The following is a 12,434-nucleotide window of genomic DNA, read 5'->3' as shown; positions in this document are numbered from 1 at the left end:
GCTGTCGCCGCGCGGTTATTCACGGGGCCGTGCCTGGCCCTGACTGCTGAAAGCACCCCGGGTCTGGGACTCCTCAAGCCCCTTTGAGCTGCTCTCTTCTCCCATCATCAGTGTTTGGGTTGCGGAGGTAACGTTGGCAGCCGTGCGTAAAACCAAGATCCTTGCGCGCGTTGCGAGTAATGGAGAGTAGCCTCTAGTTCACAGTGAAGCTTGAACAAGTCACAAGTCTGAGCGACCAAAGAACATCTGGGATCCTCCAGGGAGCAGAATGTCCTCTCCAGTGTCTTAACACAAACACGAGGCTATTTCAGCTCCATCCAAATGATCCACTTCATCTGCAACACGCGTTCAGTGCTCCAACAATGTTCGGTGCGGAGAGCACTTTCAAAAGAAGAACAGGCGTGTTAGTTACAAAACAAATGACAAACTGGATGTTTAAGATACGCATCGTCTACAGAAATTCGTGCGGGGTGTATTCCAATCAAAACAGATGCAGCAGGAAAAAAACAACATAAAAACACGCATAATCAAAAATGATTTAAAGAAAAACAGAACTAAAGCGAGTTATCTCCCGCATCCTTTCTGTTCGTGAGCACCACTGAAACACGAGAATCCTTCATGCGCCAAGGAGTCCCAGAGAGTTCCCATCACCGGCTGCGCGTCCCTGCGTTTGCGCGCCAGACAGCAACAAAACAGTGGCTGGTGGAGGAGTTGCATGTGATGGTGAGTCAGAGGCAGGCTCGTAATGATGCGGCAGCAGCGGCGGACATCTGCGCTGGAGGGCACCGGAGCCCCGATTCAGCCAAACACAAACGGATAAACAACAACCAGAGTGAAAACAAATACTGTGTGACGGAACGGAGAGAGTTTTATTAAAGTCACAAGCACCACGAAGGAACGACGCGTCGTCAACATAATCATCCAGATGATTTAAGTAGAATGAAGTGTTTGAGAATGACAAAGAAATTCACTCTAGCTTTCCAGATCTGCTCCTCCAGCTGTGTTGCATATTCAGTGTCAGGATCCTGACTCCCAGTGCGCAAAACATCATATATAGGTGAAGTGGGGCTGCCCGAGGGAGGGTGGTGTGGGGGTGTGTGTGCTGCGAGTCCAGTGCTGCAACGCCACCTATAGGTCCTTTTAGGGGAGTGATGACTGGGGGTTGATGGTCAGTATTTTCAGAAAATCACTGTTTCCCACCAGGTGTCTCAGAGAGCACTGAGGAAGGATCCAAAGGGGAGTCTGTCCTTGATCAGGACCACCTGCTCCAGGAGCTGATCCTGCAAGGGGGTGAGTTAAAACAAAACAAAACACATGCATCATATAAGATCCTATCTGACCTATGATCCCTAAAATGATCCGCATATTGTTTTTTTAAAGAGGTGTTTGCAGCTAAGTTTTGGAAAGCACCGTTTTTTGGCTGATGGGATGTCAAACCGTTGATGCTGAACATCTCAGACCTGCACTCTGGCCAGAGAGAATCATGAGATTCCTCAAAGAATCAAAATGCTTTACAGTCAGCCTGAATCTCAGATTGAATTCACTACTCCAAGCTGCCCTCTGCAGAATGAGAGCAGGGACCCCGACGTGGCATTTAGGAGTGTACACCATCCATGTTTCAATGAGTGTTTGCAAATTGGCAACATAAATCCGCCCTGCTGTGGAGTTTTGTTTGCAAAGATCACAACAGTGTGTTGTATGCACATGCACGTGGAGAACGGTGTGTTTCAGCCCGATGAAAAATGCTGCACAGCACAGTGTTAAATGAGGTTAGAGAAGGCAAACAAAATATCTTATTGTTCTTCATCTTTAAAGAACAATTAAATATGTGATTTCAACGTAGCTCAACTTCATTAAATCATGCACATTTCAGTAGAACCAGAGGCAGCACAGGCAGCAGTTGCTTCTCTGTTAAGATAGGTTAGCTACCTGAAAGATAAATGTATCTATGTACCTTTTTTCCCCCATTTTGACTCGACTTAGCTTCAGTCTTATATGGAACAACAAACTTAAAGGTGTGTGAGCATCACATTTCATTCATGAGCTGAAGGAAACAGCTAAAGTGGTGAAATTAGCCTTAGCCGAGGCTATATCAACAATTAGCCTCAAAAAGGCATATATATGCACCGATTTTATACTATTTCCCCCAAAGTACACATTTCTATGACATAATTATGTTTATATGGTAATGTGTGATGTCAAAAAGTCTGAACACAATATACTGCATCAGTGTCAACTCTGACAGAATGATGCTGATTAACAAACATTGCATCTTATTTTCTTAATGGCGGCTTGCTGGAGGCCTCACGGCCGGCGTCAATATAAGTGCGAAGCTCACCACAATTTGCACTATAGTTTCTATTTTTATTGCGCTGATGTGATCATCGGGCTTTAGATATTGTTATCTCCCCACCCTTTGTGCTGTGTTCACCAGTGGACGCCATTATGTTTATGACCGCTGAGAGAGAGAGAGAGATAGAGAGACAGAGAGAGAGAGATAGAGAGAGAGCAGGACATTTGTCAGGACAGCTGTGTGTTTCTCAGCTTTGAGACCTTTTCTTCATATCTGGTATGTAACTATCTGTGGTCATGTGATGTGTCTCTGTGTGTGTGTGTGTTTGCGTTTGTGTGCTCGAGTGATGGCCTGTTTTTGGTTTTCAGGCGGAACCTTAACCTATGAACTTCTGACATTTGTGTCGTGTAATCTAACTAGTGGTGGTGATGATGACAACAGCCAAACGACAAGCTGAAATTTGTTTCACTGTTTCACTGTTTACAGAGCAAATGCCAAAATGTGGCTGTTTCTGCGACAGCAGGAGTTTCCAGGTGTCTTCGCTGAAACGTGTCTGTAGGAGAGATGGTTCTGTTGGGTCTTTTCATGGCTGTGAGCTGAGTGTTATGTATATGAAACACAGGTCTCCCATGGTTTCCTGCAGTCCATCTCTGTTTGATCATTTTATGATTTTACTGCTGTGTGTTCTGCGCATGCGACACCTTTAGCACTTTACTGCTGAGGTCCTTGTTCCGCGCATGTGATTCTGGAGTGTGTGTTGTGAACGTGGCAAAGAGTCTGCGGTCTCAGTGCGACTTTGTCTGACTTCGGCCTCCAGGGCGTGGTGGTAGAGAACAGGGTAAAGTCCCAGTCATAAGGGCTCACACACACACACACGCTCACTCACATAAACAGTCATTTTTGAGGACATTACTTAGACTTACATTAATTTCCTGCAGACTTATCCTATCCATGACTCGAAAATTTAACGATTTACATTACAGGACCTTGTCCCCGTAAGGAAGACAAGTCCCCACAGTGTGACTGTTTAAACAGTTTATGTCCCCACAACATGAGCAATACACACACACACACACACTCACACACTTCACAGCTATGTGATCAGTGAAGGGTTGCAGTACATGCCTTCATCCACAAGATGGAAGGAGAGATCTCTCTTGAGCTGCACTTGAACCTGTGGCTGTAAATGCCTGTTTGTGAGCAGCTGCCAGACTAATGAATGCTTCAGCAATACAGGTGCGATATGAGAGCTCTTCCCGCAAGTGTTCACACAGGTTCAGCTAAACATACACAGCTTGCTATTATTGCCTTTTTCTTTTTATATTTGTTGTTTTTCATGTTTTTTTTAAGTCCTCCAAACATCATCCTTTTGTTTTTGCCGCCTATATTTAAGTGTTCCATTGCTTTGTTGCATATGCAAATGAACAGAGACTCCAAAGGTCTCACATGCATGCAAAGCCACAGGCAGTCAGGCGTGCTCATAAATGCACACACCGACAGAGACAGATGCATATGCATAAAGCTGGAGAAACAGACCAGAACAAGAGAAAAACAGAGAAGGAGAGAATGTGAAATGATGAGATCACAGGCAGGACCAGTGTTTTCTCCCCAGAGGACTCCTCCTACCTCACCAAAAGTCCAGAGCAGCTCTCTCATCCAATGGGAGAAGCCCGTGGGAGGAACCTGCTGCTGTGATTGGTGCAGAGTTTTGGAGAGCCCTCCCTTCCTGAGGAGTTGGAGAGAGTTCCCAGTTAGTTTTCTCTCAGCCACACTTACTGAGTTACAGAACAGAGGGAGCAGAGGATTAGCTGTCTGCGGCCGCTCCACACCTCACTGTGGAGAGCGTGTGTCTCAGTGCTGTCGTCCAGTCAGTGAAGGCAAGCAGCGGATCGATCACCAACCAACATGTGGGCTGCACGTCCACAGATAGAGCAGGTTGGTAATGTCTCCCTCCCCCTGTCCATTTGTCTGTGTGTCTGCTCTGTTCTATTTGCGTCCATGGGCTCGGGCTGGAAGGGGGGGTGTGTGTGTGTGTCTGGCACTCCTTGGGTTTGGGTTGTCAGTGGGATCACGGAGAAGAATGTGCAGAGTGTATGTCTGAGTCTGCCATTATACTTACAGCCCCCCCAGCAGTGGGCTGGGACCAGCTCTGGCTGTCTTGCTGCACAGCAGATGTGTATTTAACATAACAAGGTGTAGCTGTGTCTGCTCATGCCGTGGTGGTGGAGATGACTTTCTTGGTCCCGCAGTTGAGAGTGTTTACCAATGCAATACTGCACAACAACAATGAGTGTGTAACCTGTTGTGCAAGACTGTACAGGTGTGTGTGTGTGTGTGTGTGTGTGTGTGTGCTGGCCTGCTGCCCTCCTTCTCACACTCTGTTGTGGAAGTTGGTTGCCTCAGCTGGAATGTCATGGGAAGACTGGAGATATTTTGCTTCTCTTTTCTCTGCTGCCGGCTCACACCACCCTCCTCCTCCTCCCCCTCCTCCTCCTCCTCCTCCTCCTCTTCTGTTGTCTTTGCAACTGATGCACATGATACTGACCTCTGGCATTCAGCAGTCTTTCTTCTGCACAGGCCGCCGCAGAAGCATGACCTCAATACTTTGCCGATGTGGCGACAGCATGCTCATACAGTAAACTTTATCGCCGTTGCTCCTGCCCGAGGCTTTGAGCGTGTGCATGTGTGTTTAAAGGCATCGACCTGTTCCATGTGGGGCTGCCCTGCGCTGTGTGTGATGCACATCAATCATTAATCTGGATGGTGGGAGAAAGTGAAGAGTTTTAGTCCACAGCCACAGACTGTTCCTTAGCTGAAGACAGTTATTTAACTCGCGTTCTTCTTCTCAGGAGGGTTTGGAAGGATTTCAGATATTTTCAGCGTGGCAGGCAGATTGCTACTATAAACTCATTCCAGATGTGGTCTCATGTGCAAGCGCCACATGGTGAACCCCTGTTGAAAACCCAGTTTTCCAACAATTTGTGGGTCATTTAAACACCAGTTTTAGCACACAGGACATTGTTTGTGCAGCTTTAATTTTCAATTTGCTTCATAAGACTGTTCATCACTAATTGGAAAGGCTTTCAGTCCACTGAATCCCTAACAGGGAGAGACTTTTCTCAGTGATACTGCCACAGATAACAGGTTTAAATCTGCACTGTTTTTCTGCTGAAGACAATTAGAAAAGCTCTCATGCAGAGACTGTAGAAGATAGAAGAAGTTCACTAAATGCAAAAATAGAAGCCATTTGTTTACATCATGAACCATCATCAGCACCTTTAGTCTGCCTGTGTATCTAAACCGTCTCTGTTTTTGAGTCAGAGTAGTTTTGGCCTGTATGCAAACCTGATTCATGTCCTGCGTTGTGAGATTTCAGAGATTGAGGTGACAATCAGGTGACAGTGTTGTCGTGCAAACTTTAAAAGGTTGGCCCGCCCGAAAACACAACAAAAACTATGTTTTACCCCTCGTCATTAGTGCTGTTTAGTCATGCAGATGGTTTTAGTTTAATTTGCAGAGGTTGTGTCCCCAAATCAGTGGAGGTAAATGGAAATTTCTCCAGGAACAAAGTTCTCATTACTCTGCGCGCTTTCATACGGACTATCGCTCAAAGTTAAAGTTAGAAAGCTTTTCCGGTGGAGCCTCTTCTCAGCTGGTCTTCTGATGAACTGGTTTGTGGAGGGACATGTAGCGGCTGAGTTTTTTAGACGCTGCTGGCATCACAAATGAAATTCCATTCGGCTTCATTATGTTCGGGTAGCGGCAGAAGTTCAAGGGACAGGTATGTCAACACCTGGGCAAATAAAACCAGCAGTGTCTTCATGGCTAAAAACGGCTGCAGGCGGTCCCCGGTGCTTTCTGTCCTGCTACTATAATGATGGTGAGTCAGAGCCTCTTCAGTGGTCAGTTAAGTTAGAGTTTGGTAATTTCCAAGCTCTAACTTGGCTGCCGTGGTTGGGCTGAGTCAGGCTTGGCTGTAAGAGAGAGAGAGAGCAGTTCCATCACTCCTTCAGTACAATGATGCCTTGTGTCGCCGCCAGCAGAACGCCACTCTGGCGATGATGACGATTGCGCCGTCTCCTTTCCTGGCATCTACTGTATGTCTTGCTTTCTCTGCCTCTCTGACCATCCCTATCCCCCTATCCATGGCGTGAAGGATTAGATAATAGGCAGCTTTAGTGTGGGCAGAGAAAGAGAGGTGTCACAGACCTCTCTTGTTGCTTCTCTATCCGTCCCTCCCTCCATCTTCTCTCTCTCTCTTTGTACCATCTGCGCCACGAGGAGCTTGGCACCACGCGATCTGTAAATGCCAAGTTTTATTTTATCTTTATTGTATGGATACGTGTGAACGCGCATGATCAATGGTCACAATGAAGATGTTTTCATGTACCCTATGTATGGCGTCTTTACAATGAGTTGAATCATTCACTGTTCGGCACAGCACTTTGTAAAGGTCGAGCTTGTTATCACACATCCAGGAATAGATGATGCATCGTACAAGTTATCTATTTTTCCTCACGCTCTGTAATCAGTGACAGCACCTCCGCCGATGTTGACATAGCTTTTCAACACGCCTCCAGTGTTCCCTTCAATAATTTGACACTTTTCAAACACGTTTGGCAAAGCAAACCCAGTGTGGAGGGAGAAAGTAGGAGAGTTGGCGGCCATTTGAGATGCAGAGTGCAGAGTTTATGGTTGAGATAACTGTGCATACGTTTCTGGATAACGCATTTTTTGATAAAGGAAGCAGCTATGGCAGCATTTTTCAATTCACACGTACAGCTGTCGTAAGATCAAGGGATCACTGTCTGCTAGAGATGTCTGCTCAGAGGTGATGGAGAGCAGCTCTGACAGCATGACTTAAAATGAGGGGTAGTAACGGTGGTCAGACCTGTGTGCCACAGCTTTATGATGAAATGCTGTAACACTTATTTGTTATCGTCACCTTTTCTCAGCCTCTCATGTGTGATTCCACTCGAGTCAGTGATCTCACGTTTTCCAAGAAAGATCGACCCTGCTTTCTCAAAGTGTTGCATTTATTTAGCCTGTGTGATGTAGCCCAAATCATTCACGCAGGATTTATTCTGATATTCATTTCTAACAATTTATATGGGAAATGTATGCAATTCACAAATAAAATAATCAAAGTGCTGCACAGTTAGTAAGTGTCGCATTTAATTTATTTTTGCAGGAGACGACAGGATGATATAATGTGATCACAAAAGGAGTTTTTAAATTAAAAAAACAGTAATTGCAGATCTCTACAAATACACCATTAACACAGCATAGCATTCTGGTCTGTTGGATTGCTCCCTGTGTGAGTAATGGGCTTTATTTGACCTGCTTCTTACCTTACACCCCACCAGGATGCCCTAAAGCAGTGGAGGAAAAATCTTTTTCCTTATTTTATTTGAAATATAAACGTTCTCCACCCAGCCTGGACAATGCAGCCGTTTCCCTGTTCAAAGCGTTTGGGATTTGGTTTTTGGCCTCATGCAGTGAGCACAGCTCAGCTCTCAGCAGCAGCCAGCGCATGGCCAGTCCCCGCCTTTCAGACCAGATCAGGCTGCTCACGCTTCGCCAAGATGCAGCATCTTGGTTTTGTGTAAGAGATCATTAATGCACAGTAAAAACCAGCAAAAAAAAAAAGTTTTGCTGAACAAAAAGAGAAGGCCGCGGCGTGTATGGTCATTTCACCAATGGCAGTGCCTTCCCACACGGATCACAAACGTTTGGCAGTGAATCGGATCTTTGGCTTCTTCAACTTCCTTGACTCAACTTAATTCTGGGCAGCTAAGCGAGTGATGGCGACTGTCAGTTGGCGTGACCACGGCGACCTCGCCTTCATTTCCACGTGTCCATGCACTGCTACAGGAAACGGGGCTGCGAGCAAGACTCTAGTGCAAAAACATAAACCGTAGCATGCCTCACTTCTTTAATTTCAAGTCTGAGAGGGAAGTGTTTTATGTTATGATAAATCTCAGGAGGGCCGTTGGAACAGCTTGCACCGTAATGCAACACGGCTGTGGCACATTCAACTGAAACAGGGGTGGGGGAACCTTTGTCCTGTCAAGGGCCATTTCAATTTTTATTACATCCTTCGAGGGCCATACTCATACTCAATTACTGAACACATATATCACACTAACCTCTGCAGTGACTGGAACTGCTTCTCTTAGGTGATGTCAGATGGTAGCGATGATGATGATGATGATGCTACTCGCAGCTGGTTTTACCAGGTCTTGGTCTTGAGCAGAACCGAGTCTGCTCTCAGTCACAGGTTGTTTCTTTGCAGCTCAATGATTCCATGTTGTTGGCTATCGGGAACATCAGCTGGCTCTGCATTAAAACAGCAGATATTTTAATCTCCATTTGTTTGCTTTTCGTGTTTTGAAGCCTCTTGAATGCCTGAACGAGTTTTCACACTCAGCAGCATTTTCAGATGTCGTTGCAGGCTTTTGCTCTTGCAGCGCAGGAACATGCAGTGTTTCCTCTTTCCAGTTGCCACAGCTTTAATTTCACTTAAGATGATTTCACACGACTTCATCTCGAGCACTCTGACTTGTCTTTTAGTTCAGCGAAATGTCCATTTCTTTTGGGAAACACAAGACTCTGCTTCTACTTTTGTTTTGCTGACAGGCATCATGACACATTGACGTGATATCAGCTGCTACATGTGTTGCTTTCATGGACCGCTTGGACGGATGTGACTAGTCCACCATTTTATGTTGTTTTCTTTATTGCTGCAAAAAGTAATTTTCTGTATTCCTGGATTGCCTCATGGATCAAGTTGGATCAAGAGTTTTCTCGCCTTGTCCTGTTCGCTTCCTCCTCCGGCTGTCTCAGACTGACATCAATGGGTGTGAGAGATAATGAATCAACCATATGTTGAATGCAGTATTGATTGTGGATTACCCTTCTGTAACCTTCGGCAATTATTAAACTTTCTAATAAGTCCCCATTTATTAGTGGTCACAGGTTTCTCACTTCCTTAAAGGCCAGCAGCAAAAGTTAGTAAGTAATTACAAATGCTATTATTATTTCATCTTCTGGTGTGTTTGTTTCATCTGTACAAAAAACCAAGGTGTAAAAATGGCAGTTTGCCTTTTTGCAGAGGTTTCTATACTGGACTATTTCTTAGCGTGGAGCAGTGACTTCCTGACGTCTCAGCTGGTTGCCTGGAAACAGCTCAGGGCCAAGAAGCAGTCCGGCACATAACCTCCTGTAAAATGGCGAACTGTCACGTTTACGCTTGAGTCCTTGCATGGATTAAACGACGTGTGAATTGGTGAAATTTAAAGGTGCTTGTTTTGTTTTGATTTTGTTACCGTTTGATTTTGGTCATCTGTTTTCCCCCCGTTTCCAGTATTAATGCTAAGCTAAGCTAGTCACCTCCTGGGTCTAGCCTCATGGTTAGCTTACAGATATAAAAGTGTTGTAAATCTTCTCCTCTAGCTCCTCGCAACGAAGCAAACAAGCATATTTCCAGTATTTGCAAAGCTTTTTCCGTCTTTGTGCTAAGCTAAGCTAGCTGACAGAAATTAGAGTCTGTCAGAGGTCAAACTGTCCATAGGAGCAGCTTATTTGATGCAATAAAGAGCTAAAGATGAAGCGAGTGTGCTGCTGGGGTAGAATAAACATCAGTCAGAGAGATTTTTCACAGCCTGGTTGTGATGATTCATTAATTATTTTAACAAAGCCACTAATTAGACCTTAAACAGACCCCTTATTGGAAAGAGCTACTGAAACGTTCTCCAGTGGGACACACCTCTTTCCCAAAACACTAAATATGAGTTAAACATCACACCTCTAGTAATGGATTTGGTCTTAATAGAATAGTATAAAGGTTTGTTCCTGCATGAAAAGTGTAGCAATATGTTTTGAATGGCCCTCCAGGGCAGAGCGAGAGACTAAATTTCCCATGTGTCGCATGTTGGGAAGATTGACGAGTGCCCACTTTGCTTTTATGTTGATCGTTTTTCTCTCGCTCCGCCGCGCTGCAGAGAACCTCCGCACTCCGTCTCCCACTCAACGTTCTTTCACTTCTTCATCCGTGATTTCACAATGCGTTGATTCCAGCTAATTGACATTTAAGAGGGATGCTAGCACACGAAGGGAGAGGCGGACGCTCTTAGCTGCTCCTGTTGATATTTATATACAAGCAGCTCGCCGGCTGTTAAAGCAATCACCATGACAACAGGACAGGAAGCAGGAAGTAGGCAGCGTTCCATTGGAATGGAGTAGAGAGATAACGCCTGCAAACTCCGAGTTGCGTTGCATTCTCGTCACCCCGTCCTCCCATCAGGTTGCACACTGCACACACATGACCAGCGCTTTCGAACATGTATGTGCATGCATATGTGTGACATCTGAGTCTGCACGAGCAGGCATTCAAAGCGCATTCCCGGTCCCTCTCCAGATATCCTCTGGGTGGGTCAAGCCTGCCGGAGGGTCATGGATATTCTTAGAGCAGTGAGATAACTGCACTGTCATAAATACCACTTCTGGAATCTAAGATTTCATTCACTCGCCACAAAAGTTTAACCAGCTATGCATCCTGTGTGTCAACCGAGACAGAAATCACATTAATTATTAATGATTTAAACAAAAGATTAACTTTTTCTGTAGTAATATACATTTTATTACTTTTTCTTTGTTCTATTTTCCCGGTGTACGGTGCAAATATTAATCCACAGACTATTCAAGAGTGCTGCACGATCCTGTGTTTCTCCTTTAAGGTTAAACACATTACAAATGTTTCATATTGATAACATTACATAACTGCCATGCATGGCATACATGTTAGTATTCATTCAGGTGTTTGGCCATCATGAGCGATCAGTGGGAAAATGCACACAAATACAAGCCCCAGTGGTTCGTGGTGTCACGGATCGAGGAAGGCTGGATTTAAGGAAGTCATGATTAAGGCCTAAAAACTCCAGACCTGCATTCACAAACACATTTGTTGTGTAACAATGTCCTTAAACATGCCCACAAAAGGTGAGATGGTCCTTCAAACATGTGATGTCGCTGTATTCATAGTTGAAAATGGCCAGCTGTTTATGCACACTGTGTTGAACATGTGTTTCTCAGTCTGCTCGCCCTTTAGTGCACGTTTTCACCGTCAATCTCTCTTTTCTTTGCATGGCCGGTTTTAAAGATGCTATTCAAGCCGCTCGCTGGGCTCCACCTCTGACAGCGAGCTTGCTGGCGTTGCTACCAGCTAACTACCTCGCTCGCAAGAGCTCGGATCGGGCTGCTTTGAAATTTTTTAAGATCTGGATAGTAGTCCGGATTAGGATCAGATTCCAGACCCTATACTGAATAAATGCTGTGAGGATGGAATAATTAAGATGTCACATCACTCTTATCTGCATGTAAGATCCTGTCCTCTTTGTACAAAGTGTGACCAAGCAAAGGGAGCTATTTGGAGCCGACGCTGACTCTGCTTAGGAATGTGAAAACACAGATTCTATAAATAGCCTCAAAGAGCTGTTAAAAAGCTATTTCCATAGAATATAGCACATAAACAGAATTAGCGTTTAAGCTTGTTGACACGATGGAGTGGTGAAGATGGTGCAAAAACACATCCAAACTTTCATTTTGTTCCTCAAATGATTGGTGCCAGTGATCTAGAGCCGGCAGTTACTGTTAGATGGGAAAAATGAAGGCGTTCACAGGGACAACAGGAAACGTGCAGTCGCTGCAGGTAACGGGTGACTCTTCGTCTGCGTGAGCGTGTTGGATCTTGTTCAGCCGAGTGGGAATGTTTACCGTCAAGCTGCTATCTGTTGGTGTATGTGCTCATGTGGTATTTACTTGTCACGGACATTTTTGGCTCCAAACAGAAGAATTTCGCGCTCTTCGGCTGGGTTACGCAGGCTCAGATGTTAGATGTAGGTATGACAGGCAGCTGGTTGGAAAGGAATCAGCGGTAGTCAATGTAAGGAGCTGTAAGAGCGTGCCAGCTTCACTGACTGAGAGGAAACCATTCACTTTGTTCTTTTCCTTTCTCTCTAAGTGTTTGTGTGTGTTGCCCCGACTCGCCTCAGAGAAAACGTTCCAGAAATCTGATGAATCACCAAAAACCTCATCCTTTGGTGTTCAACCTAAGGAAAGAAAAAAAGAAAAAAGAAAAGAA

At 45.0% G+C, this 12,434-nt stretch overlaps 1 protein-coding gene across 1 annotated transcript in view; it reads left to right on the top strand.

Annotated features, from left to right (window-relative positions):
* The first annotated feature begins 4,080 nt into the window (after window positions 1–4,080).
* pld1a (phospholipase D1a) overlaps window positions 4,081–12,434 on the top strand; it is a 31,284-nt gene continuing 22,930 nt past the window's right edge. The window contains exon 1 of the mRNA XM_041953591.1: window positions 4,081–4,228. The gene's annotated coding sequence lies outside the window, so the exon portion shown is untranslated. The remainder of the gene's footprint in view (window positions 4,229–12,434) is intronic.

The sequence above is a fragment of the Chelmon rostratus genome, chromosome 15 (genome assembly GCF_017976325.1).
Source record: "Chelmon rostratus isolate fCheRos1 chromosome 15, fCheRos1.pri, whole genome shotgun sequence".
In the NCBI taxonomy this organism is placed as follows: Eukaryota; Metazoa; Chordata; class Actinopteri; order Chaetodontiformes; family Chaetodontidae; genus Chelmon; species Chelmon rostratus.
This window is presented reverse-complemented; position numbering and strand designations above follow the sequence as displayed.